The sequence below is a fragment of the Hetaerina americana genome, unplaced genomic scaffold (assembly GCF_022747635.1).
Source record: "Hetaerina americana unplaced genomic scaffold, ioHetAmer1.1.p SCAF_17, whole genome shotgun sequence".
Lineage (NCBI taxonomy): Eukaryota > Metazoa > Arthropoda > Insecta > Odonata > Calopterygidae > Hetaerina > Hetaerina americana.
In genome coordinates this window covers 1,781,651-1,806,167 of record NW_027286730.1, presented here as the reverse complement: position 1 = coordinate 1,806,167, position 24,517 = coordinate 1,781,651, and positions in this window count along the sequence as shown.

Below are 24,517 nucleotides of genomic sequence, written 5' to 3'. Positions count from 1 at the left end.
GCATGAAAATTATTTCTCCCAGCGCTTTGGCGTTCGTGATATTGGTGCCAAATAATTGTGCTGCCGTTTATTTGACTAGTCCCTCCCTTATCCTTGCACGCCTCCCCTCGTCACTCGGTGAAAACCGCAGTTGCGTTAGTCAATCCGGGATTAGCATTTAAGCCCATAGTATTCTCGTTGCAGCGATACAGTTATTTTTATGCATTAATTAGTAGAGTGCTCACATGTAAATGAAAGCTGTTAGAAGAAAGAGCCTGCTTCGCGAAAATGCAAAAGGGGTGGTTTGCCATTAAAATGCTTTTTTAACGATTGAGTAAGCGGGTGAAAAAAATCGCATTTCCCACGAGCTCTAGTGATCCTTCTTGGTGGCGATTTGAGTTAAGCTCATAGATTCGATCTAATTTAATCGATCCCCAGTAATTGTGTATCCCCAGAATGTGTGTATATTTTCAGTCCATTGTTTTGTGAGTGCCTCAATTTACCACATCCGTTGGCTAAACTGCTCTCCGCATATCTCATAATTTCCCTTGTGCCGGACGTAATTTGACTGGAAATCAGTTTTTGAAAATTAAATTGTTTTCAGTGATTAAATTTCGTGAATTTTGGGCTTAATTACAAGTTATACATTTGAAATCCCCAAAGTGTTTAGCTATTTTGCATTACTCAGCACAATTTGTAACAATGCTAGAACAATAGAGGATGGATATTTTTATTTTCGGAGGATCTTCGTACGAATGAACAATTTGATTGAAAGTATTGCTTACATTCGCATTTGTATGTAATGGATTTATGGTTTGTTCACATTCATTTTACTTAATTTACTTCAAAAATTCGACAAAAATATATTGTATCGCTCTGTGAAATGTAAAGTACGTTGATAATTGGTTATGCATGCAGTTTAGTTCGTGAAAATCTGCAAATATAATGCACACTCGTAAATAAACAGTGCTGCAATACGTGTGATCTAGGAAGTCGTGTAATTATCTATGGTTCAAATAAAAGAGACTCTATCTCACTAGCGTAATAATCTATTGTTTTTAATGCTGGAAGTTGGTAATTATATACTGATTTCGGTTGAAATGATATGTCTGACGATAGTGTGCGAGGAGAACTCTTGTAATTCTGCTTTTTCTCTATACCTCTATCCTTATACCAGAGACTAGTTTCGCCTTCCTAATTATTTCCAGGATAGAAGATTTAGACTTGTGACAAAACTCTGGGTTATTCGAACCCGCGCGAATGCCATCATCGTGAACTTTTGAATAAACGGGGGGTAATTCGCAAATTTTGTGCCTTTTCTTGAGAAATGGGTCGAACTGGGAAGTGTCCAAGAGGTTGCAGGGAGAAATGGGAGAATAATAAATGTGAGGAGGGTAGGTGGTGAACGGACACAGTCACTACTTGTAGCGTCTACGGAGTTTACGTCACCGAATGTAATGTCGCATCCCGCTGCTACTCGCTTTCCCTCTCTACATATCCTTTGTTCTTTGGTATTCCAGAGGGATGATGTGACTGGAGTGCGAATCTTCTTTCACGTCGTGCCTTCCAGGGTTTATTTTTATGCGAAAAAGTCGCTTTCCGAATTCGGTATAAACTTTTTTATTGTCTCACGCCTCTGCGAGTCGTGCGTGAAAAGTTGGTCGTTTCCTCGTAGTGAGATTGTATTTCTTTTTGTCCAGCACCTAAGGAGGAAGAACAGAGCGGTGGGGTTCGCGTCTGCGGCTCTTTGTAAAGGAAAGGAAAAGAGGAGAAATGACTCATTTAAATTGACAATTTTTCTCTTGGCAGTTAATGGCACGTGCATGCCCGCCTTTGCCTTCTCAGGCAGGCGTAAATCAAGACATCTGCGAAATGTTTTGATTGGCTTTCCAAAGATATTTGAGCGAAATGGCGCATTGTTTACAGTGAATTAATTATAATTTGGCCCGTCAAAACTTTGAAGGTTCCATTCGCAGTTGATCCGTGGTGACTGAAGCTTCATTTTGTCCACTTTTTCCCGGACTCTGTTTACCATTCCTTCGTTTTTTCCCTTTGTGGCTGGTATTTCCAGCGAAAATTGTTGGCATTGTTCTCATGAAAGTTGCTTGCAAATGCTGCTACTTCTTAGAAGGCTAAGGTAAACGCTCTTTTATTTCTGCATTAAAAAATGTTCCCGCCGTTTTTGGAGTCGTATTGAGAGGATTTGAAGGTCTGAGCTCTCTGCCCCCTCAAATGATAATCCTGTGCAGACAATGATGACATATTTAATAAAAGATTCCAAGATTTTATTCGACTGTGTAATTAATTGGTTTAAGACCAAGAATTTGTGATTGCATCTACAAAAAACCTAGCTTTGGAAAATTATGCCCTAGGAAAATAAATAAAACTGGCTCGCCACGAGGAGAAAAGTCTGACCCTTAATTCCTTAGGTATGCAACAATAATATTCTAATTTCTCCTTCACTTATGCTATTTTTCACATCCGCGGTAGCCATGCTCCCAGCTGATTATGTGCAATTTCCGTAATGCCACAAGTCCTGTTCATTTTTATTATAAATGCCAGCATCTTGTTTTAATCCCAGACGATCCCACATAGCGTTTTCACTCACCCTCTACCTCAAAACGCGCTGGGGCCAAAATCAGAGTTTATCCTGCATCCACTCTCATTATGCGGTTAAAATGCCCATTCATCGGTCGACGACTGACTCGTAATGTTGGGCGTAGGCCCTCAGTAGAATTTTTCTGATTGGCGGCGGAAAAAAAACTGTTTAATTCCGACCGCAGGAAGCAAGCACGTGTGCTTCTCTGAGAGAATGAGTGGGCTGATTTTGATCGAGCATGGAAATCGGAAGAAAGTTAGGCGAGTGTGTGAGTTCGAGCGAAATTTCCGCGAGGTTTTTGGGGATGGCTATTAGGCAACGGGATGTCTGTTCCCCAATCGGTTTTCGTCAGCCTATTGAATTAATATTTATATATTCGCACGAAATATCTAAGCACATTTTTCATATTTCTCACTCGTTATGGATATTCTAACTCCTCATGGTACGACCCTGAATTTATTGGCATAGTTGAAGGATGCAAGATCCGAAAAATTTTCTCTCCTGAAGATCTGAAAAAAAATTATTAGTGTTCTACCCCCGGTTTATTTTACTCGTGAGTGCTATACAACATCCTCTGTTAATCGATTCTACAGTGAAAATAACTGATGTGCTGATATTCGTCGTGTTTATGATATTTTTGTGATTTCGCGTTTCCTGTTACTACGCAACGCTATAATTCTTGGCGTAACTCTTACCGCGAATGTAGTCAATCGACTTGTTTCCCTACTCATGCGACTCCAGCTTCATGTGTGTGCCGTGCTCTTTCCCGGACTTGTTTCCCAAAAGAACGTACGAGTCCTTAGGGATTACTCTTTCTGAATGTATTTGTTGTCCTGGCATTTTTCAGGAATATTTGAAGTAATTTCTAGAAATGAACGTTAATAGTAGATAAGAAACGGAGAGGAAGAATGGTATGAATGCCACCTTCTCGACGATCATCCGTAAAACCTATATTTTGTTTAGTTCAATGAGGGCGCTCACGAACAAAACTTATTTTTCGAAAAATATTTTACATTCCGTTCTCTTTCGCATAGAGAAATAGTCGTAAAACTTACTCATTGTATCTCTTTCATAGGCTACCACTACCTGTATTAACACTGATTATTCATGAGGAACTGAGAGACTTTCTCCATTACATTTATGGTTAGTGCACGGGGGAGTCGTTAACATTGGAATTTGTGTTTGACGGTGGGATTCATCTTTATTATCTTGTAAGCGTCTTGCCCTATTTAAAATTCGAGTCGCCCCTGCCACTCTCCCTTCTTTCAAGTCGGAAAGTGTTGTCTAATCAATTTGAATCCACAAAACTCCCAAGGTAACCCACTCCACTTTTTTTCTCCGCGGTAGTCGTTCTTCTCCCCTCCATCGTGATTCAGGCTTCTATTCAAAATTAAGTGGGAAGATAGCATTCACTCGAAATGTGCTGCGTAAATCTTCCTCCCATTTATTTGACTGCAGTGTTTTCCACCCTTAAACGCAGGATAAGCGTGGGCATTCCTGCAAAAAAAAGAGGAACACACCCGTTTCCCAAATGCTAGTGGCGGAAATTCTTTTTGGCAGGAAGTCTGAGGATGCGCTCAGAGAGGGACATCATAAATGTTCTCCTCATGAGTTTTTATTTTAAGCATGGCTTCATTTTTTTATTCTCCCCGTTCATTTCGTCCGTCTTTTATTTCTCCTCCGGCCGCTCCACGTTGCTTGGATACGCCGAGTGGTGGCGATGAATCTCGAGTGGTTCCTCCGCTCGTCATTGGGCGAGTAGTAGGCCGGAGAACGAAAAAAGACATAAAGGACCTGACGTCTTTTTAAGTTCCATTCCCCCCATTCTCTCCCTCTATCTCACTCACACACAGAGCGGTACTTACGCGCCATTTTCCTTCCATCCACTCACTTTTCGGTGCTTTTTTCGCATCTTTATCATCGACGTAGTTCTCCTTTTCCACCGCGGGGCGACGCCACACTCGACGGCCCTCAAGGTTTTTGCCGCGGGCATTTCATCCATCTCCTCGAGGTTGGGGGAGCGGGTTGTGTATGCACTTTTTTTTTAGCCTTTCGTCATTTTTTTTAAGCTTTCGGTAATCGCAAATATATACTTTTTTTCGGCAGCCGCCACTCGAGGATCAACAAACTTGGGAGGGCAAGGCTCGTGCCGTGTGTTAAGCAGTGATATCCGTGGAAGATTCGTCCGCTAAGATGCTCGAGAATGTTTTTTTACTCGCCATCCAATAAAGGTTTCCCAAAAAATTTAATGGAGTGATTTACTTTATTATTTTTTTTTTAAACTTTCCAGAGCAGTGAGCACGGATCCCTTCCTTTTCATGGTCTTCTCCCTTCCCCTCCTCGCCCCCATCCCCCACGTGGGCACGAGTGCACTTCAACTCTTTCCGTATTTCGCCTTTCTAAGTGGTCCAAAATCATCATCATCATCATCGTCCTCTTGCCTCTTTCCGAATACGACTTCCCTCCGCTCCCTTCCTTATTTTAAGCTCGCCATCGAGAGTCAGCACGTCAATAAAATCGCCTTTTGCCTCATACCCCTCCCCCCACTCCCCGCTGCCCAACCTCTCGCACCCTTCCCATCCAGTCCGTCCAATCTCTAGTTCGTCGTCTCATCCCCGCAATATGCGCCCCCCTGTGGATCAGCGCCGCTGCCGTTCGCTCTGCATAATACCCCCCCTCCCCCACCCCCCGTCCGCTTCCTCTGATGCACTCGTGGAAATTTTCACATGCCTATGCGGTTTGCAGCGTGGGATGCGGCTGTTATTGAAGTGTTTGGTCCATCCCGTGAAATGGCACGAAAAGTTTGGCTTCCCAATTTTATTATGACTGCAATATGTATTTTTTCCTCGTCTTCCCCATCCGCAGTGTCAGTCTTTGCATTGCTTGGCCTTGATTCTTGGTGCATGGATTTCCGCTGTCACCTTTGTATTGAACGGACCATCCTTCCACTTAAAGTGTACATGCACGGAACGAAAATAGTGGACGGGCATCATCCCTCTTCCAACTTGCACTTTCCGCTCAATAGCTTTGCTTCCAGTCGCAAATGTCCAACTAGGGTTTTTTTAAATAGTTTCAAATATAATATGTTGGAACCGTATGACGTTTCATTAATGAGAAAATAGGCGGTACTGTCAACTTATTCAATAAGTGGACATCTGAGTTGGCGCACATTTATTCTAATTAATTTTACATAAAGGTTCCTGTTATTCGGCTGCATGACATTTCAACGCATCTCTAGTCCTTCAGATTAAATTTATCTGTCGGAGGACTCGATGTTATTTTTCGCCGTCGCCTCTTTTAATTTGTCGTCCAACGCGTACTATTCCGCAAATTTCGTTCCCAAGATTCGAGTAAATATGTGAAGTTGATTTAATTCTGCAATGCACGAATCGTCCAATTGTAATAATTGGGAATGATTTACCATTCCTTCGTGATGCCGTGCGCACCATTTTATCTGCAGGCAGATCATAAAATATTTGAAATAAAAAAAAGTCCCGCGCCCGAGCTTATTGGAGTGAAGGAAAATGTTCAAATTTCAATGCAAGGATTCCGAGCTCTCGACGTTCATCATCATTCGTCTGAATTTTCCCTCTCCTTTAGTATCTCCTGAGTGGTTGTCAAAATTGATTTATTTTTTCTTCTTCGTTCCCTTTCCTCTTTTAAAAAACATCACTATTCCGACGGGAAACGCAGACCTGCGGTATGGGATCATTTAATAATTTTTTCAGCCTCTTTAATGATTAAATGAACGGCTTTTCAGCATTTGCACTCGATGAAATCTCTTGCGCGACATGAAATCCATTTGGCGCCCGCGGATGCTTGGCATTTGAATGGTTGAGTAGCTGCGCGATTTCGAAATCCTCCCGGGGCAGCGTCATTTTTATCTTGGAACTCTATTGCTCCTCGCTTCGTGTCATTGAAACCATTTGGTCGCCCTTTTTTTTATTTGTCACCGCTCTTCGGCGCTTGGGGTGTGATCTTAGCCTCCCCTAGGGTCTCTGGAGTCGGAGCACAAATGTTGCGAGGGAAACTGAAATCTCGTCAGCCGTCGTGTGCCTCTCTCCCGTCACCACCACTCTTGAGTTCCGGTCCCATGGTAGCGCAGGCTCCCATCCCCTCCCGAAAATCCTGTCATTATTTTCACCCCTCCCATACTCCCTCTCTTTATATGTATTAAAAAATGCGACTGGAGGTGCAGTGCATTTCGCCGTCAGCGCGCTCTCGCGAGCGACGACGATTGTCGCACACTCTAGCTCCCCTGCCGAATCCTCGCCCGCTTTCGAGCGTTTCAAAAAGCCTTATTAGGCGCATACGTGCGGGGAATCCGCATTGTGCTCGGATCCCGAAATTAGCCCCCCGGCGGCGCTCCCTCGGGCCCCGACGTTCGGTCTTACGGGAGTTTTTGAGCCTAGAGCGAGCGAGTCCTCGGGGTCGGTGGGGGGGGGGGCGCTTCGGGGCCTTATAAGCGGGCGAGGTGAAAAGGGAGAGAGAAGGAAATAAGGTGGAGGAAAGAGGGGAAAAAAAAGAATGAGATCGCGCGCGCACTCCCGTTTCTGAATTCACAGGCATTTTCCGCGCGCTTTGGAACTCGAGTATTAATGTCGCGTGAAAAGGTTGGTGTCGTCTGGAGGGCCAATCGAACCACTCCTTCAACATAGCTCCTCCCTCTCGACGAGCGAAGCAACGAGGTTTTCCCGCCAGGAGTCGCGGATTAAACCGTGCTGACGCTAAGTGTTTGGCAGGCGTGTGTGTATGTATGAATGCATGTCGTCCTTTAACGGGTGCGTCCCGTAGGAGACTTCTGTCACTCTCCCTGTGAACCTTTTTCAGTGGTATCAAAGGGTATAAAATGCACGCTTTTCCTTTCCCGGTTGGAGGTGCCCTTTTCCTCATTTTTTTCTCCCTAAAACCGATGCCTTTTACGCACTTATCGTTTCCGTCATGCGCGGCTTTGGGTTTTCCCATTAGACGTCACGCTCTTTGACTTCCACAAAACCCTAAGGGTCGCGTGTCACCCCTTCTACGCGTAGCTGCACACACATTTATTTCGATTTCAATACGTCTCTCTCTTTCTCTTCAGTGTCGAAAGGGTGTCCTCAGCCATCCATCTCTGAGTCCGAATCCTTCCGCTAGTGGGTAGGGCGATTGTGGAAGGAATTGCATGGAGGATCTTCTAGTTGTTCGTACCGAAGCGTCCTTTTGAAAAGGATGCTGGAGTCATGTTAGCGTAGGGGGCTCGGTCGTCAATGAGCGTAAGGGCTCTCCAAGATCCTCCGCGATTTCCCCTTCAGCATCCCGCTTGTTGTTTTGTAGTGCACTCGGTAACGTCGGCCTTTCTCCTCATCCTCCCACGAGCTGTTAACTTGAGGTTGGTGGCTTCACTCCGCCTCTAATTTCCACCTCAGGTCATTCTGGTATTTGACACGCGGTGATTTCGTGGGAGGGGGTGGGGTTGGAGAGTTTTTTATGGTGTGGTTGTTTTCGTAATGCTTAGAAATTGGCCTGTGGATAGCTCTGCTCTCGATTCCTTGGTATTACAGACCTCCTCGATTCTGCTGAATCTCTGATGTTGAAGCGGTTGATGTTTTCCCATTATATTTTTTACTATTCCATGGTTATACGTACCTCTCACCATCCCGTCCAACATGCCTCCTCTATTTCACTCCTTACCTCACATTCCTAACTTTCTCTCCCCAATCACATTCTTTAACATTTTATCGCCAATCAAATTGGCCAAATATCAAATAGTTTATCATTAATGGTAAATCTATTGAGCTATATGTTGTTAAAATCCAGTTTTGAGTTTTTAGTATATCCAATCGTAAAAAGTGTAAGGAAAATTATATTTGTTGGTACACATTGATTTCTGTTTTCTGTTAAAAGCCCATAGCTTCTTCGAACCTGTGAAATGTACTGCCTCAATTATTTCGTTCTTTGTAACTTATGTTTGCAAGTCTAAGCGAAATAGCTATTAAGAATTGCGGTTGGCTAGGTTAGATGTTCTTGGTTTAGGCCCCAACTCTCCCTCTCCCGGAGCCACTCGTAGCATTTTTGCATCCCTCTTTTATTCTCATTTATTTTACATCTCTGGGCGGAGGGACCCGCGCGCCACAAGCAAACAACCCACGCCGCGGATGGGGAGATGGCTTTTTCCCGAAGGCATCCAAACACACTTTTGCCCAATTAGCCGTGACACGCCGATTGTCCTGTTTAGACACAGAGCGTCTCTCGTCTAAAGAGACTCGGAAATCCCTATCCTCTCGACCCGCTCTCCCCTTCCAGTTCCGCTCCCTCGGGACTAGTACCCGGGGGTCGGAGGAGTAGACCCGACCCTTTCAGTCTCCTATTCCTCTCACCTCCTTATCTCCCCCCCCCCCGTCTTTCTCTCTCAACCCTCCACATCCATCTTCTTCTGCTCTTCCGCCGTAGAATTTTTCACCTCTTTCCTCCCCGCTTCTAACCACGCTACTTGGGTTCCCCTGCCTTTATCTTCAACCCCCGCGTGTGTATGTTTCACGTCTTCGTTTTTGAAAAGCGCTCTCTCTCCCCATTCGGCTGCGCATTCGTCTCGGTAGGGACGGTGGGTCGTGGTTTGGGGATGTTCTCGCGTTTTGTTGTCCCTTTTGCGTCTCATTCACCCTCACGACCTCCTCTGCTTTTCTCCCTGTGTCTGTCTCTTCTCCCCCAATCCTTTCCCTTCGCGGCCCCTGCACGTATTCCCTACCCTCTCCCTCCCCTTGTTTCGTCTAAACCTGACTTCTCAATCTTTTCTTCCTCTTTTCTTCTCGTTTCTATAACCTCTAAGCATCCAGTTTCTGTGGTCACTCTTCGCATTTGTATTTTAATCTGTAGACTAAATCCTACCTTATTTTCTATTCGATCCTGTAAATTTTATGCTTGTCAAAAGCGTTTTTGAATCCATGCACCAAGGTAAATCAGATTAAATTGCTATAGATCACTCGTGTATAAAATAGCATATACCGGTAGGATAACAATAATTGGTCATGCATTGCAATGCATAACTACTCGAAATGGTGTACCGATATTAAATTGAACCCTCACATATGCCAGACATCAATTTCACTTGGAAAGATTAATATGACTCCATGACAAACCTTATTTCCAAAAACTCGGGAAAGCAAATCTTTTGAATATATTTTTTGCACGACTTTTCTGTATCCACCGGTGAACCTAAGTTCACATTCAGTAAACGCCCTGCTTCCATTATTTATGGCCATGTTTCGGTGTTATTCTTTTACATGTTTTGAGAATTGTGGTAGGGGTATTTTCTCATATATGAAGTATTTCAGAGGTCACATATTCTTACAAAGCATGGAAATGGTTCCAGTTTTTAAGGTTCTGAAGTACTGTTTACTTTTTCCTATCTTCGGTGGCAACCGAGGTCATTTAACTTCAAGAAAATACGTCAATTCAAATAGCATCATGCAAATGGCGTTACATCGCCATCTGATTAGGATGGACTGTTAAAGAAGATGAAGGTTTTCGGTATCTACTGATTGTATCAGTCGGACAAAACATTAGCCATGTATTATCATCAATTAGCCATGTATGTATTATCAAATTAAAATGGTAGTGTCTTCGAAGCTAATACCTCGAAAATTAAATTTTTTAGCGCCTGAAAGGATATTGATCTATTAATATTCGTACAGATGCATGAATATTGTATAATTGCATGGACAAAATATTTTGTCCCAAGCTCGATTATTACCATCCTTCCTAAAAATATTAACTCTCTTTGAATTTTATTCTTATATTTCTTTTCGCCTCCAACTGCTCGTTTGCGCACCCAATCATCCATGAAGTTGCTCGTCTCGCTACCGACATTTGCATCCCTCTGTCCCCATAATTCCCTTCCTTTCGTCTCGTCCCTTCCTTACCCTCCTCTTCCTTCTTCCCCCGTTTTCCGCCGCTTACGAATTACCTTCTGCTTTCTTACCGCTTTTCCTCAACCTTCCCCCTCCACACACACACACACGAATCTCTTCCATTATGCATTCTGTAGCCTCTTCAGACTCAATCAGCCGCCGTCGCATCGGCGGGTCCCCAACCCCTATCTCTGCCTCCCGCCCCCTTCACCTTCCTCTTTTCTTCCCTATACAACCATCCATTCACCCCCTCCGATTTCAAACCCCCTGCATGCCTCTCCCACCACTTATTCTCACACATGCAGTCGTGGGGTTCTTTTGCCGTCTGCTCATGCTCTTTCTACTCCTTCCCGACCTAACGTACTTGAAATCCATATTTTAACTTATGCTAAAAAAAATGGTTGTAACTGCATGACGTCTGCTGTTTTCAGATCCTAGCCGCTGTATGGGATGTTCAATGTATATCACCTGTTATGTTTTTCGACTAAAATTGCCCCTTATCTTTTCGCGCACTTTATAATGCAAATTTTTGCTTGATATGAAGGTAGTTATGTTTTAAATGGCAAACTTAATGCACGCTGAATTCTATGGTCTCGGGCTCAACTTTGTGGAGGTTCATGTTCGTTTAAATGAAAATACTTTGTAACTTCCACACAATTTTTATTCGTACTACCGGTTTCAACGCTTCGGCGTCATCATCAGGTACCTCAGAATGATAGAATGACAGGTACCTGATGATGACGCCGAAGCGTTGAAACCGGTAGTACGAATAAAAATTGTGTGGAAGTTACAAAGTATTTTCATTTAATGCGCGCTCATTATATGATTTTGCTAAATTCAACTCTCCAAAGTTTTACATATGTATAAAAATTCCTCAAGTGTTCATGGATCGGTTCCGTATGGTGAGTCTGGGAATTGTGTCTATTGCATTTACGATGCGCTATGAATTCATAAACTGCGAAATCAAAAAAAAAATAATGTTTTAAGCCAGCCCAAGTGAAATAGGGTTATTACATTCCTTGTAATCACGAATATTAGATTCTGAGCACATGCTCAATTTATAACATTATTTAAGATATCATGTTATTTGTTGGGCATTTGAGGGTGATACCTTAATAAGCAATACGGATGATACTGATTGCTTGGCCATAACTGACGTTTCCATGTAGAAATAAAGATCGAAGTACCAGCTAATATTAAAAATATTAACATTGCATTGACCTGAGTGAGCTATGTTTAATAATAGGACTGTGACTCCTTTACGTAAATCCTTAAAGATAACGTCTGCATATTAACCTCGACGGTTTCCCGCCGTGTGAGGTTTCTTTATGCCCGTTTTTCACGTCTGCTATAAGAAATTGCGTCGGTGGCTTTACTTCCATTACTCAATTGAGAATTCTGAATCCCCATTCCTCACCACTTAAGACGACTGAAAATAGAGATGCGATTTTAAAATATTTAGATAAAACAAAGGTTTCCTCCGAAGTCGGTTGATGGCGTCATTGTTGTCCCGTCCATTCCACTGCGCATCTATCTCCCCCCCACTTGTCTTCCTAACTCTTGGATTGACAGAATTAAGGGAAGGAGGAAAGGTTCCTAAGAACTCACACATGGATTTCCACTTAACTCCTCCAGATCCTCCCCCCCTCCCCCTTAGCTGCTTTGCTCCTTTCTACCCATTTCCTCCTCATTCCTTCCAAATGCAGCACGCTTCTCCTGTCTTATTCATCCACCCTGCGCCCCGCCGACGTAACCAACCACTCTTTCTCCCCTCCACACTCCCGATCGGGTCGCCCACCAGCTATTTCCTTTTTCACCCGCATAGGATCCAACTCCCTCAGCCACCTGCACGATTGCACGCACGGAAAGCTGTGGAAGTGGGGGAATTGGAGACGTGGTATATTTAAGTGATGCGTGTGGAGTGGGGCAAGGTTGGCGGTGGGAAGGGGGTGGATTGAGGGGGAGAGATCGTGGGTTCGGAAGTAGGGTTTTTTTAGATGTTTGCATCTATTTCTCCGAGAGGATGTTGTACGGTAGCGCTGGGTTCGTGTCCACGTTGAGGGAAAGATTTAGGGGAGCTGCTGAGTAAAGCTGGTCGGCCCAAGGTAGGATAAGTCGGCCCGCGTCGATCTAATGGTTTTCGGCCGGAAGGATCCCACGAAAGTAAACCCCTAGGAGTATCCTAAAGCTCGGAAATTAATTGGGGGAATAGATCGACCCATTTTGATAGAGATTTCATTCGCCAGGTTAGCACCTCAATGCTCTGCGCGAGTTTTAAGGCAAAATGTGTGATAATTGGAAAATGAAGCACATTGATATTTCTGTAATTATACGCGGAAACTCAAAGCAGCGTTATTTCTTTATTTTCTCCTTCTTCATCTGCTATGAACACAACCTGGTTCACCGAATATTTTTATTCTACGCCCTCTAGATTCAATGCGCAATTATGGGCGTAATAGTTATGATAAAAAAAACCCATGCTTTGGTCATTAGTTTCTCTATCATTGATTTCCATTGGTGAATATCCCTTTTCATAGGAAAAAGTTATGAAAACATGAATTATTCCCAAAATGAAATAGGACACTGGTTTGAACGGCAGCGGCGGCGGCAGAAATTTTTCAATTGATATCCCGATCCCTACTTGAGGTGCTTTGTGGAGGGCATTTTGAGTGATGACGCCGTCCGTGGGATGGGACGTTGAACTGCGGACCCCTGGGCGTCATTCGTTAGAGTAGGGTAATGCCGACGCTGGGTTTCTCGCCACCCTTCATCCTTTCCTTTCCACCCCTGATGGTGCAAATGACCTCAGCTATCGGTCGCCTCCCCTAAAAGCTACTACCGAAATAGGTGCTTAAAGTATTCTCTATTATGCGGTATGTTTTGTGCTTAACCTCGGGAGGGAGATCGAAACGTGGGATCGTTTTGGCTCCTTTTGCTTGATCGCGAAATTTCATTATTTTTTCATTTCAGGTATTACATATTCATGAATGAAAACAAAATTTTTGACCGAATTTCAATGTCATGTATTCGTATTAATGCGTCCAACCACTTATTAAATTACGTGTAAATGCCATGTGTAATTAATATTGGAGTGTAATGTTGCAATGTATTTTATTTTAATAATGTTTTTTTTTCTTTTTAGGTAAGTACCCGATATCTCTGCCCAATGATCTAACCTGGTGCTTCAATTGTAAGTTTTATTTCTCCATTAATTATTGGTATCATTATCATTCAAACTAACTGTTACAGTCATGGTTGTTCCCGCTGAACTAATTCCCATAGCATATATGCTTTCATAGAAAAAATATGTATTCAAATCATCTCACTCGGCAGTTTCATGTCGCTTTCGTGGCGGCTCGATGTTTATTTCTCCCTATTCCATATTCTACGAGTTAATGAGTCATGTGACTATGTCCCGTGCACCAGTGGTATAAATAAAGATTTAATTTATTTGGCTGACAATTGATTGCCTGCTTTGATTCGTTTCATAATTTTATTCTCTATTTATTGGTATAAAATTTCATGCGTCGTTAGAGTACCTGTCGTTTTGGTTTTTTGAGGTATGTAAAGCTTACCCTTGTAATACGAGAATACCCTCGTATCTCCCGTCAAATCTAATTTTTTTCTTTTTTTATATTATTAAACAATTTTAATCCTTCGAATCCCTCTGTTTAATTCTTAAATCTAATTTATTTTTTTGAGAAATTACAACCGGTATCTCTAATCCTTGAATGCTGGAGTAGCAATTGCTTGTCATGAAGTTTCCCAAGAGCCGAGTCACTTGATTTTGCATAGCGATCATGATCATTTGGTGCCGTTCGAATCCGCAAATTTTAGACTAAAATGCTGGTGCGTTTGTCAGATATTCAGCAGACAAGCCTGGTCGAAGTTGAGATTAAAACCATAACTTCACAATACTTACATTACGAGTCTTTCACAAGCCTTTTTTTCTCCGTCGCTCTGCATCAATTTATTTACGCTTCAGGAAATTTCCGAAAATCTCCTTTTGGTTTCCTCCTCTTCGAGATGGATTTTTAGGATTTGAGCTTGCCCGTGCTGAAATTGGCAGATCGGCTCGATTGGCAGATTGAGTGCCGAAGAATCCATGAGCGACTCCTCCACAGCGAGCTCATTGTCTCCGAGTCCCATCTCGTGACCCTTCACCCTTCCAACAGAGCCCTTCGACCCCGACTGCCGCCCTCCCCATCGTCCTTAACTCCCTCACTCTCACCTCACACGCATTCCCTCTCCCCCCTCTCCCGCTCTCTTCACCCGCCTCTCCCCCTCGCTTACCTCTCAGCCGTTCTCCGCCCGACCACGAAGCATCCCACCTAATCTTCGCCCCTTCAGATCCGTGTCGTTCACCTCCGCTGTCGAGAGTCACATTCGATTGCGTACCTGCAGACCTTTTTAGTCGCTATTCTTACATTTTACTGGCTCTCAGTTTTGGTATATTTCGGACTGAGGTGTTCCCAACAGCTAATGTTATTTCCTGCATCCAATAAAGTGAATTATTGCAAAAGAATGTACAGCACCCACGTCCTTAGCGTATTTAGAACCTGCTACTCGTGATGCCAGGTCGATACATACGCCACTGGCAAAACTAGTGTGATTTCTCACCCAGTACCGCATATAAGCTTTAGCCACCTCTCGTATTTTCTATTAGGTTTATAATTAATTCATATCGTTATCCGTGAGTGTCATTTTTTTGCGGAATAGTTTTGGCATTACATAATACATTTTATTAAGTTTTGTCCCGTAACTTTACAGAAACTACCTCGGTGGGACTTTTAATTTGCAATGCGGGAATTAGCGTCATTCTGAGGAAGATAATCATGCTTGACTATTAATGACTATATATTTCATAGAACTGGCTTCAAACGTAAGCGCACTTTGATCGAAGGCGGCTTGATCTGATTTGACATTGCTATAAAGAGTAATACGATAGCTGTTAGAATACAAAAATCAAATTATGTTTGATAGAGAAAATAACTGGTTGAATGGTCGTACGAGAAACAGGCACTCCATAGAAAGGGATAGGTATCCTTGAAAATGGGTAAATGCATGTAATTCTTATTTTCCCTTTGAAATGAGTCTGGTAAACTTTAAATTGCTGTGGAAAAAAGAAACGTTTGGTTTGTCTAGTGGTGATGTTAGTGAATGTCTTTACTTCTGCTTATTATCACATTTAATAACGAAATCACATACAAGTATAAAATTCTACTTAATTTTCGGTTAAGTTTCTTTATCTGAGTTATGTTTGGAGTAAACCCGTGATAGAGTCGCGCCTATAAATAGCAAAAAGCATTTTCAATATGGTTGTTCGTTTGATTTATTTTTTCTTGTTTAAATTTGCGATTTGTTATACTTACAATTCGTACAAAGAGTGGTCTCTAGCTCCAGTAGAATAGTCTTAAAAAGATAGGAAGATAAACGTTTTCATTCGAAACTCCAAAAATTGGGAACCTAGGTGGCGGCACTTTAATTAGGACAACGGTGACCTCAGATTGCTTATAGCGAAGGAAAAAACTGTTATTATGTATAAATCGGAATAGAGCATTTACTTTTTCTGTTAAATAAATACCTGCTCATTATTGTATTCATTTCAAACAATTATTCGCTCTAAATTTTGGAAATTTATCTTCTAGAACTTTTGGTTGCCTAGTTATAGCCTCTAATGATATAATTTCAAATGTTGGAGCCTATTCGTTTCTATTGTGGATTGTAGAAGCTTACAATCAGTTAAATAAATCAGTACACTTTTGACGTTGTAGGTTTAGTCTCATGTATATCTCTATATGTAAATTACAGCTTCAGGTGCGATGTGTTGGAACTGTTCATTAATAACAGAGACGAAGACTATTACAATTTTCCCCTTATTAAGTGGTATTAAGTGTAAAATTATAATAGTCTTCGTCTCTATTACATTTCTAGAAACAAGACATTGATTTACAGAATTTAGTTGCCGTAGTCTTTAGCAGGCTGGATTTCAGTAAATGTTTCAGATGCATGATTTAGGTATTTTAATGAGGAACCGCATTATGTCAATCAAGATAAATATTAAATACTACAGAAGAAATCACCAGGGAAATTGTGACTGATGCTCTGAAAATATGCAGGCATAATGTGAACATTTTACTCCGTGAATTCCAATTTAATATCTGGTCAATTTTTATAAGTTTTTATGAATGTAGTGCGCTTATATGTCATGCGCGTATTTTCATCCACCGGATATCAAAATTATCCAGCCTTCATTCAATTCACACTTTCTAAAATTTTAGTCCCTTTTATTAAATTGAGATTACCGCAGGTGATATAATTGTCCGGCTCTCCTTTGTCGCTTTTTCCTTCCCATTGTCAGTTTTCATATTAGTATTAATCACATTTTAATCCGAAGATTGATATTTATATAACGCTTTCATGTAATTTCCTGAAAACCCAAAAATATTTGATTATTGAAATTAATGTAAACATTTCTCTACCGTTGCTCTTATTTTACACGTATCAGTCGTGAACCGGGGGTCATCACTTGTGTGCCGCTAATTCAAATTGTAATGGAAGAATGGAGTGTTCGCTGCCACCTTCCAATTCATATTCTTGGCATTTATTGAACTTCGCATGCTGTATCGATTTCGTACGGTATTGTTGAAGTGCATCAATGCCTAACGTTTTTCGCATTTCTCAAATCTAATAGATGGGCGTTGACCCGAAGGATAATAAATCGAAAGTTGCTGCTTCGTATTGGACATGTATGTCGTGCCGAATCTTTGTATTATTATTTCTTTCGAAATAATGAATGCATATTACACAAAAAGACAGCCGAAATGCAAATACTACACTTTTGATGGGACCTTATGTGAAACTAACGTAGTGTTTTTACGAGGGAGTGCACTTGTCTTCGGAGTTAGACGAAGGGATTGGTTAGTTCACAGGTAGCGAGGGATGAAGATTCGAGATCGGTTTTTTTTATTCATCACGCAGGTGTGGCCGGATGATGGAGGGGTTAGGCTCTCTCTCTCTCAGGGTCCTCGGGCAACTTGCGGGTGAGTGGCGCTGGTGTCGTGGGACTCGAAAGGTCGTAAACCCCTTTTTCGGATTTTTAAATTGGACGGAAGAAGTGGCAGGGAAATCGATGAATCGCACAGAATTCACGCGTCGCCACCGCCACCGTTATATCATACCCTTTTCCCTTCACCCTCTCGCTCACTCACTCCCACTTTGAAACCCGTTATTGGGTCCGCATTGTGAGGCGGGTCGCGGTGCATTAAGGGGCCCCTGAACCCCCTGCAAGGGTCGGCACGGCTTATCTCAAACATCGCCACTGGAATCCGTGAATTGTTTCTTCTCCCTCTCTGTCTCTCCCTCACTCTCTCTCTCTCTCCTGCTTTCCTCCACCTCGCCCACCCGGCATTCTTGCCACGCCACTCCATGTGCAAGGGCGTCATTCTTCCCACTTGGCTTGCTTAGTCAGCACTGTTTGGGAGTTTCCTCGGTGTGGTACTTTGTTTCATTTATTATTAGGACCTCCCTTCCATCCCTGAATTTTATTTCGCTTCCTTTGAGCTGGCGTTTCTTACATCCAAGAACGGCGAGGCTTTGAAAATTTCATAAATATTCCGTGAGGAACGATTTCTACTCGTCATCATTTCTTAACTCCATGAATGTTGTTTTGCATTGATATGTTATTAATGATTTTAATATTCGCCATTGACCAATTATAGTTAGTATGATAAAATTTGTATGCCCACTTTTATGTTTAATTTTACTATACGAGATACATTTCGTATGATGCGGCACATGTTGGCTTACGTGGGTGTAATATTTGTACTTATACCCTCAAACCGATAAAATAATAATAATTAATAGAAAATATTCTGACGGTATTTTGAAACGTATCCCATACGGAAATGAATTCCTATCTAGTTGCTTCATTTAATTTAAAAGAGATTAGTTCTCTAGTTTTATTTAAACGTCCGCGACAGTCGTCGCAAATATATTTATTTCGAAGTTTGGGTTCGAACCTTTGGTGTAATGCAGTAATAGTATTCTAATTTCTTTTGGATTTCCGGATATTTTGGAATAGCTGATATTTGACTCGGGGGCTCATTTCTTTTATAGTACCAATCTAGAGCAGACATTTTGATTTTATATATTGTATTTTTCCATCGGGAGATTCTCGAAACAAAATTGTGACAGAAAAACAAAATATCTGGTATCATCTAAATTTCACCCATCGTATCTAAGTTTTCAGAAGCTCTAGAACGATTCGTAAAGAACTTATTCCATCTGTAGAAAAATACATATACTCGTATATCGCACGTTACACCTTTCTATTTATCAAACCTCTAACGGTGAGCGTAACATCTACGTTTTCGTGCAGACTACTGGTGCATCCTTAAGATCCGATAATTTTTCCATTCCACTACTTCTCACCTTCTCCCATTCAGAAACCGAAAGCCCCGGTAATCTTTCATCGGAATTTCATCGAAAACGTTGTGAATTCCAACTCAGCAAATGATTTATAAATGAGACCGCGAGGAGGCGTCATTGAGGAGGGCCTGCCGAGGCGTCGCTTGCGGTGAATGTTGCGGGGTGGTATCTTAATCCTCCTCGAAGACGCATGTGTCGTGGTGTTGTCAGCCGGGTGCGTCCCCGGGGAAGAGGAGTCTTAGGGGCGAGGGGGGGGGGGAGAGGGGGACGGCCGTGTTCGGCTAATGGGCGCCCTAATGGGTGACTTTGGAGGAGGGAGACGGGAAATAGGGCTTTGAGAGGGCAGAATTTGTTCTACCCGTGTTCCCCTCCCGTTAATCTCGTTCTTCATTGACGGGAGATTAGAGTTTGGAAATGAAGGGATCTACATTAGCTGAAGCATCGGATTTCTGCTGCCTACCCCCATCGCTCTGATCATTTCGCACTGCCAGTAATATTTCAAAAATGAAAAATTCAGAAGTCGAAGCTTGAATACCTCAGGCTGTACTCGAGCACGGGGTCTTTTGAGTGATACCTCTTAAAGTGGCCAAAACGTATGTTATAAAATGTTGATTATTTTCAATGTTGAGATAGAATAATAATTCGTGTGCCTCTTCATTAGAAACAGGTCACTACTAGTCGAATCAACTAAACTCAAGGTTCATTAGGAGTCGTTAATGAAAATATCAAGAGAGAGTTACGTATTAGAGTATTACAATGCTATGTAAGTGTTTAATTAACCTTTGTGTAAGTCAATGGGACCAGCATATTATTCTTTTTTAATGTAATTAAACCCGAATAGAAGAGTTTATGCTAAGGGGTCAGTGATAACCTAGCATAAAATTACGACAAAAGTCTTTTCAGAGAACTAATTTTCAAGGAGAAGTGGCTGGTAAAAGCTGTACTAGTAATCCCATTAACGCTACATGAGTATCTCGCCAGGAGTAATACATTCTGCTGTATTACTTGAAGAGTACACATCGGCTCAAGTACGTGAGTAATAAGAATGGTGAGAGTTGTTGTTTCATAAGTGTTTGATCAAGAGACAAATTTGTTGGAAATTTTTCTTTCCCGTTTGAAGAATTAGCGACTCTAAGCATTACACGTAAGGTAGAAGATTTACTGAGAGCAAAATTGTACGAAGGCTGCATAAGCAAGCGTCGAGAGATTATTTAACCAGCTAGATAGCCGCTCTGTTGTCCCCCGTATTTTGCTGCGTCTCATTACAAGCGTTTTTTCGAGTTCAATTACCTGAGTGTGAAAATAACTGCATGATTGTATGACAACCTAACAAGCCAGTGCCGACCTCTTGACTCGACTCAAAAAAAAAGAGGAAATTTCCCCTTATAAATTTTCCCTTGCATGTATTCCAGCGATTGCTAAGTGGGGGTGGAGAGGCGGGGGGAGGGTAAAGGTGAATATTTCATCATCCTTTCTTCGAAGAATCGTTGGAGGAGTTTGGTACGCAGCGTGTAGTTCCTTTAATCCCCTTCCTGACAGCCTCTCGCGGAGGGATTCCGGGATAAAATGAGAATGAGCACCTACTCGGTCGGGTGAAGGAAGTGGATGTGGTGTGTGTCAGCAGATGGCTTCGTAAGGCGTCCTCGTCCCGCGCATACTATAAATCCAAAGCCATGGAGACCCTCCGAGAAACCTACGTCTGAATATCGTTTTCCAATGAATCCGGGCCTCCATGCCTCGAAATGTCGGTAAATACGGTCATAAATCGTTTGTGTGCCGAAAAAATAACATTGGAAGCGTGTTAAAAAATACTGGATGTCGTTTAATTATTCTATAAATAAGGTAGTGCGTGCTCAAAAAGTTCTCCATACATTAATTAAACCAAGTAATTCTAGAGCAGTCCCGACATAAATCGATTGAACCTTCATTCCAGACTGGGAACACGAATTCAGATTTTAAATGTTGCTCCGTTCCTTTTACGTGCCTATCAAGACCTTAGACCATGGGAGGAAATCATAACAAATCTTCTTTAGCGAATTGAACTACGCAGTAGTGGTAATATTTTCCCCTATCCATGTTAATGCATAATCTTATATCCGTATTAGAAGATGCACTGTCAAAGACATCAAGAAATCGACCGTAATAGGTGCTCCAGCATCTACGTTACGCCCACCTTCTTGTAGGTGACCCGGATCAGGAAGGAAAAGGAGGTTCCGAATTCGAAAGGAATGGGAGGGTGGGGTGAGTGTAAGTGCTTTCAAACGAAGGGAATGGAATGGGGGTGGAGTAAGGGAGGATGGCCCGATAAATATTGATGCCGCCACTCGTCGTCACCTCTCCTCCCCGTTAGCTGGAACCCTGCCCCACCCCCGGTCGCTCCGCCCTACTCATCCCTCCCCGATCAAATCCAAAGTCCCCTCTTCCCCCCATTATCCCCCACATCCTCTTTTTCTCTCTCTCTCCCCTCTTCTGCTTCATCCGGCTTCCTAAACCTTGACAAATCTTTCTTTATTCGGGTCTCTCCTTTTTTTCACCTTCAAAGACGGTTGAGTATTGCTTCAGGGATTGCGTAGGCTATGTGCTCTGCGTGGATATTTCAGACCGAGGGTTCCAATTTCAGCTACAGCATGGGTTATTTTTTTTATTTTCCATTGCTGCTATTACCCGTATGGTCAAGAGGTTTTGGTTGCGTTGGAATTTTTCATATAGGTATTTCAACTTAGTGAAAATGCCGGTTTCTCCGAAAGTTATGGTGTTCTTATGTTAAACCAAGTAGATTTTATCAATTAGGTAATATCTGACTTAGTTTTAATAGTAAAGTACAACTATTTGGGTAGAGTTATTAACTGCGTAACTTACCCATTCTTTCATGATTAAGTAAAAATTGAATCACTCGATGTGAAACAGGTTTATGGCATTGCCATTCTAGAATTTTAACGCAAATTCTTCAAAGGTCTTAGACTGCGATGGACCGATCGACTTCAACACAATCTATAAAATAGATAAAATACTGAAATATCGGGACTTGTCCTGCAATAGTTTGGTCAGCGGCCGTAGTGGATACCCATCACTTTATACCATATATCATACCAGACCTATATGATACCATATACCATACCTGACGAATCTTTTTACACATGCAACGTGAAAGTTAGTAAATTGCAACATATAACCTCACTATTTTAACTTGGGCTATTTTAAGGAGGAATACTCTTCAACGTTCCGTAAACCAATGGAATTAATTGGGGCTCTTCAGTCCGTTGAACAAAGATCTTTTTGTTTTTAGTATTTGCTTGTGTTTTTATTAGAGATATTAAAATGCTTAGATCCTGTGAAATGGAATTTGAAATATTTCGGACACATTCCGTTAACAATCTTGAGACTTTGATTTTAAATCCAGTTGAACGTGTTACTTATTTGTGCTTTCACAAATTATGGATAAGTATCTCCTTGTGGCGGTTGCAGGAAGTAAGAATAAATAGTATTCCTTCCACGTTGACTTATCGGGGCTGAGATGTGGGCGTGCCCTTCCGTCCTCTTTCACTGTCCCTCGCTCGACTCTCCTCTCTCCTCCTCCCAATCCTTCCCGACACCGTCTCCCCACTCACATCCACGTCTAACTTCCTCATCCCCCCAGACCCTGATCACTCGACCCCTTGCTACTCCTAAAACTTCGTGAATTAGTGATGGGCGTTGCGTGCTCTTAATAGCTCTTTCATTTTTCCCACTTCGCAGCCCCACATTTTTCCGTCACGGGATCAGGGTATTACGCTCACACCATGTGGCACTGCAGTCTTTTTTTGTGGGTGAAATGCAAGATCTGTCCCAAAAGTGGTAGGACTGAGTCGATTAAAGTCCATTTATTGCCAGAATTGATATATTCGTCCAATAGTCTTCGAAGTAGCACCCTCATGCGTCCACACACCGCTGCCAGCGGGTTTTCCACTCCTCGTACGCCTTCTGGAAGACGGCGCTAGGAATGGTGCTAAGCTCCCTCGTCACAACATGTTGTAACGCATCCACCGAGCCGTGGTGACTTCTTTTCAGCACAGATTGAGGCGGGGAAAGAGGAATAAGTCTGGTGGGATATTGTCTAAAAAAAATTTGATCCGCACTCACATCGTCGAGAAGCTGTAGTTAGATTAGCGTGCGAGTTTCCTTTTGTTTGTCCGAGAGTACTCGCGGCACCAACTTCGTATACATCTTTCCCATGCCCAAATTTTCGGTCACAAGACGAGACACATCACTTTTAGAGATGCCTAGTTCATCAAAAACCACGCCAACACTTGATATGCCCCCCTTATCCAAAATAGCATTTACTCTTGCATGATTTTCGCCGTTTTAAGGTCGAAGGGCGTCCTGAACGTTCGGCGTCTTCAGCATCTTCTCTGCCCTCCCGAAACAGGTTGCAAGCTTTGTTGGTATTTGAAAATGCATTGAATCTGGGAACAAACGGATCGAAAGATCCGGAAAATATTTTCTGCCGTTACCTTGTTTAATATTCCTCGAAGTTATTGCATCAATTTGTTCTCGAGGGTTTGTAGTATTTGAATTAAATGGTTTTCATGAGTGTTTGTTTAAAATATGACTAAAAATTGTGACGTATTTCTTCGAATTTCAATTTGTCCTCATTTGATATGCATGCATAAATTTAGGATGTGTAGCTAAGCGTGAATAATTTTCAATATTCCACTGTAAAATTAAAGAAAAACTGTCCTTTGAGATTCTGTCACAACGGAAGCACTTGTCGTGTGAAAGTAAATGCAGCACAACATTGAAATACCTCATGTCTTGAAGGATATATTTGAAGGATACTGGTCGTCTATGTCTTGAAGTTGAACTTATGTATTTTTATTTACATGCATAAAGCATATCGTGTCGGTTTTCCAGTTTGTCGTTTCCATAGGTTCAGGATTTCATTTCTTTAGTGGTTGTGCTACTCCTTTTTTCAGTGTCGTTCTTATCCTGTCGCCCTTCTCCCTGTGGCTGATTCTTATTACGGTTGTGAAAGCTGCGTTTGACACTTCTAAATGTTTCTTTTTCTAAGCTCTTTTAACGACTTTGGCTCCGGAAATGCCACTGTTGAGTCGTGAGATAAAGTGCCTTCAATTCATAGTTTATCGAAACTTAAGCAGGTGGGCGTTCGTAGCACGATAGCAAATCAGTTTCAGACCTCCGACCCATCAAATGAAAGAGAGGTGCTTCGTTCAAGAAAGTATCATTAACGTTGAGCTAATTATAACAGTGTACGTACAAGCGGAATTATACAAGTCATTTAACGTACGGTCTCACACGTTGCTCTTTACCCCGGAGAAGGGTGACAACAAGGCTGCGCTGCTGTCATGGCGCGGATATAAATCACCATATAACCATCCATTGAAAAAAAAAATCGACTGTGATCCATTCTCGAGTTCTCTCACTCTTCGTCCTCGACGCCGGCGTGCGTGTGGTCAGGGGTTTTCGATTTGCATGCGCCGTGTCGCACCGCCGTTGTTTCTGTTCTCCACCCGCCCCATTCACCATATAGATGTCTCCGGCGTTCACGGTAATTTAGAAATCATTGGGAGGAAGGCTATGGGGTGATGTTTAGGGGGAACGGCGAGTGGGGTAATTTCGAATGAAA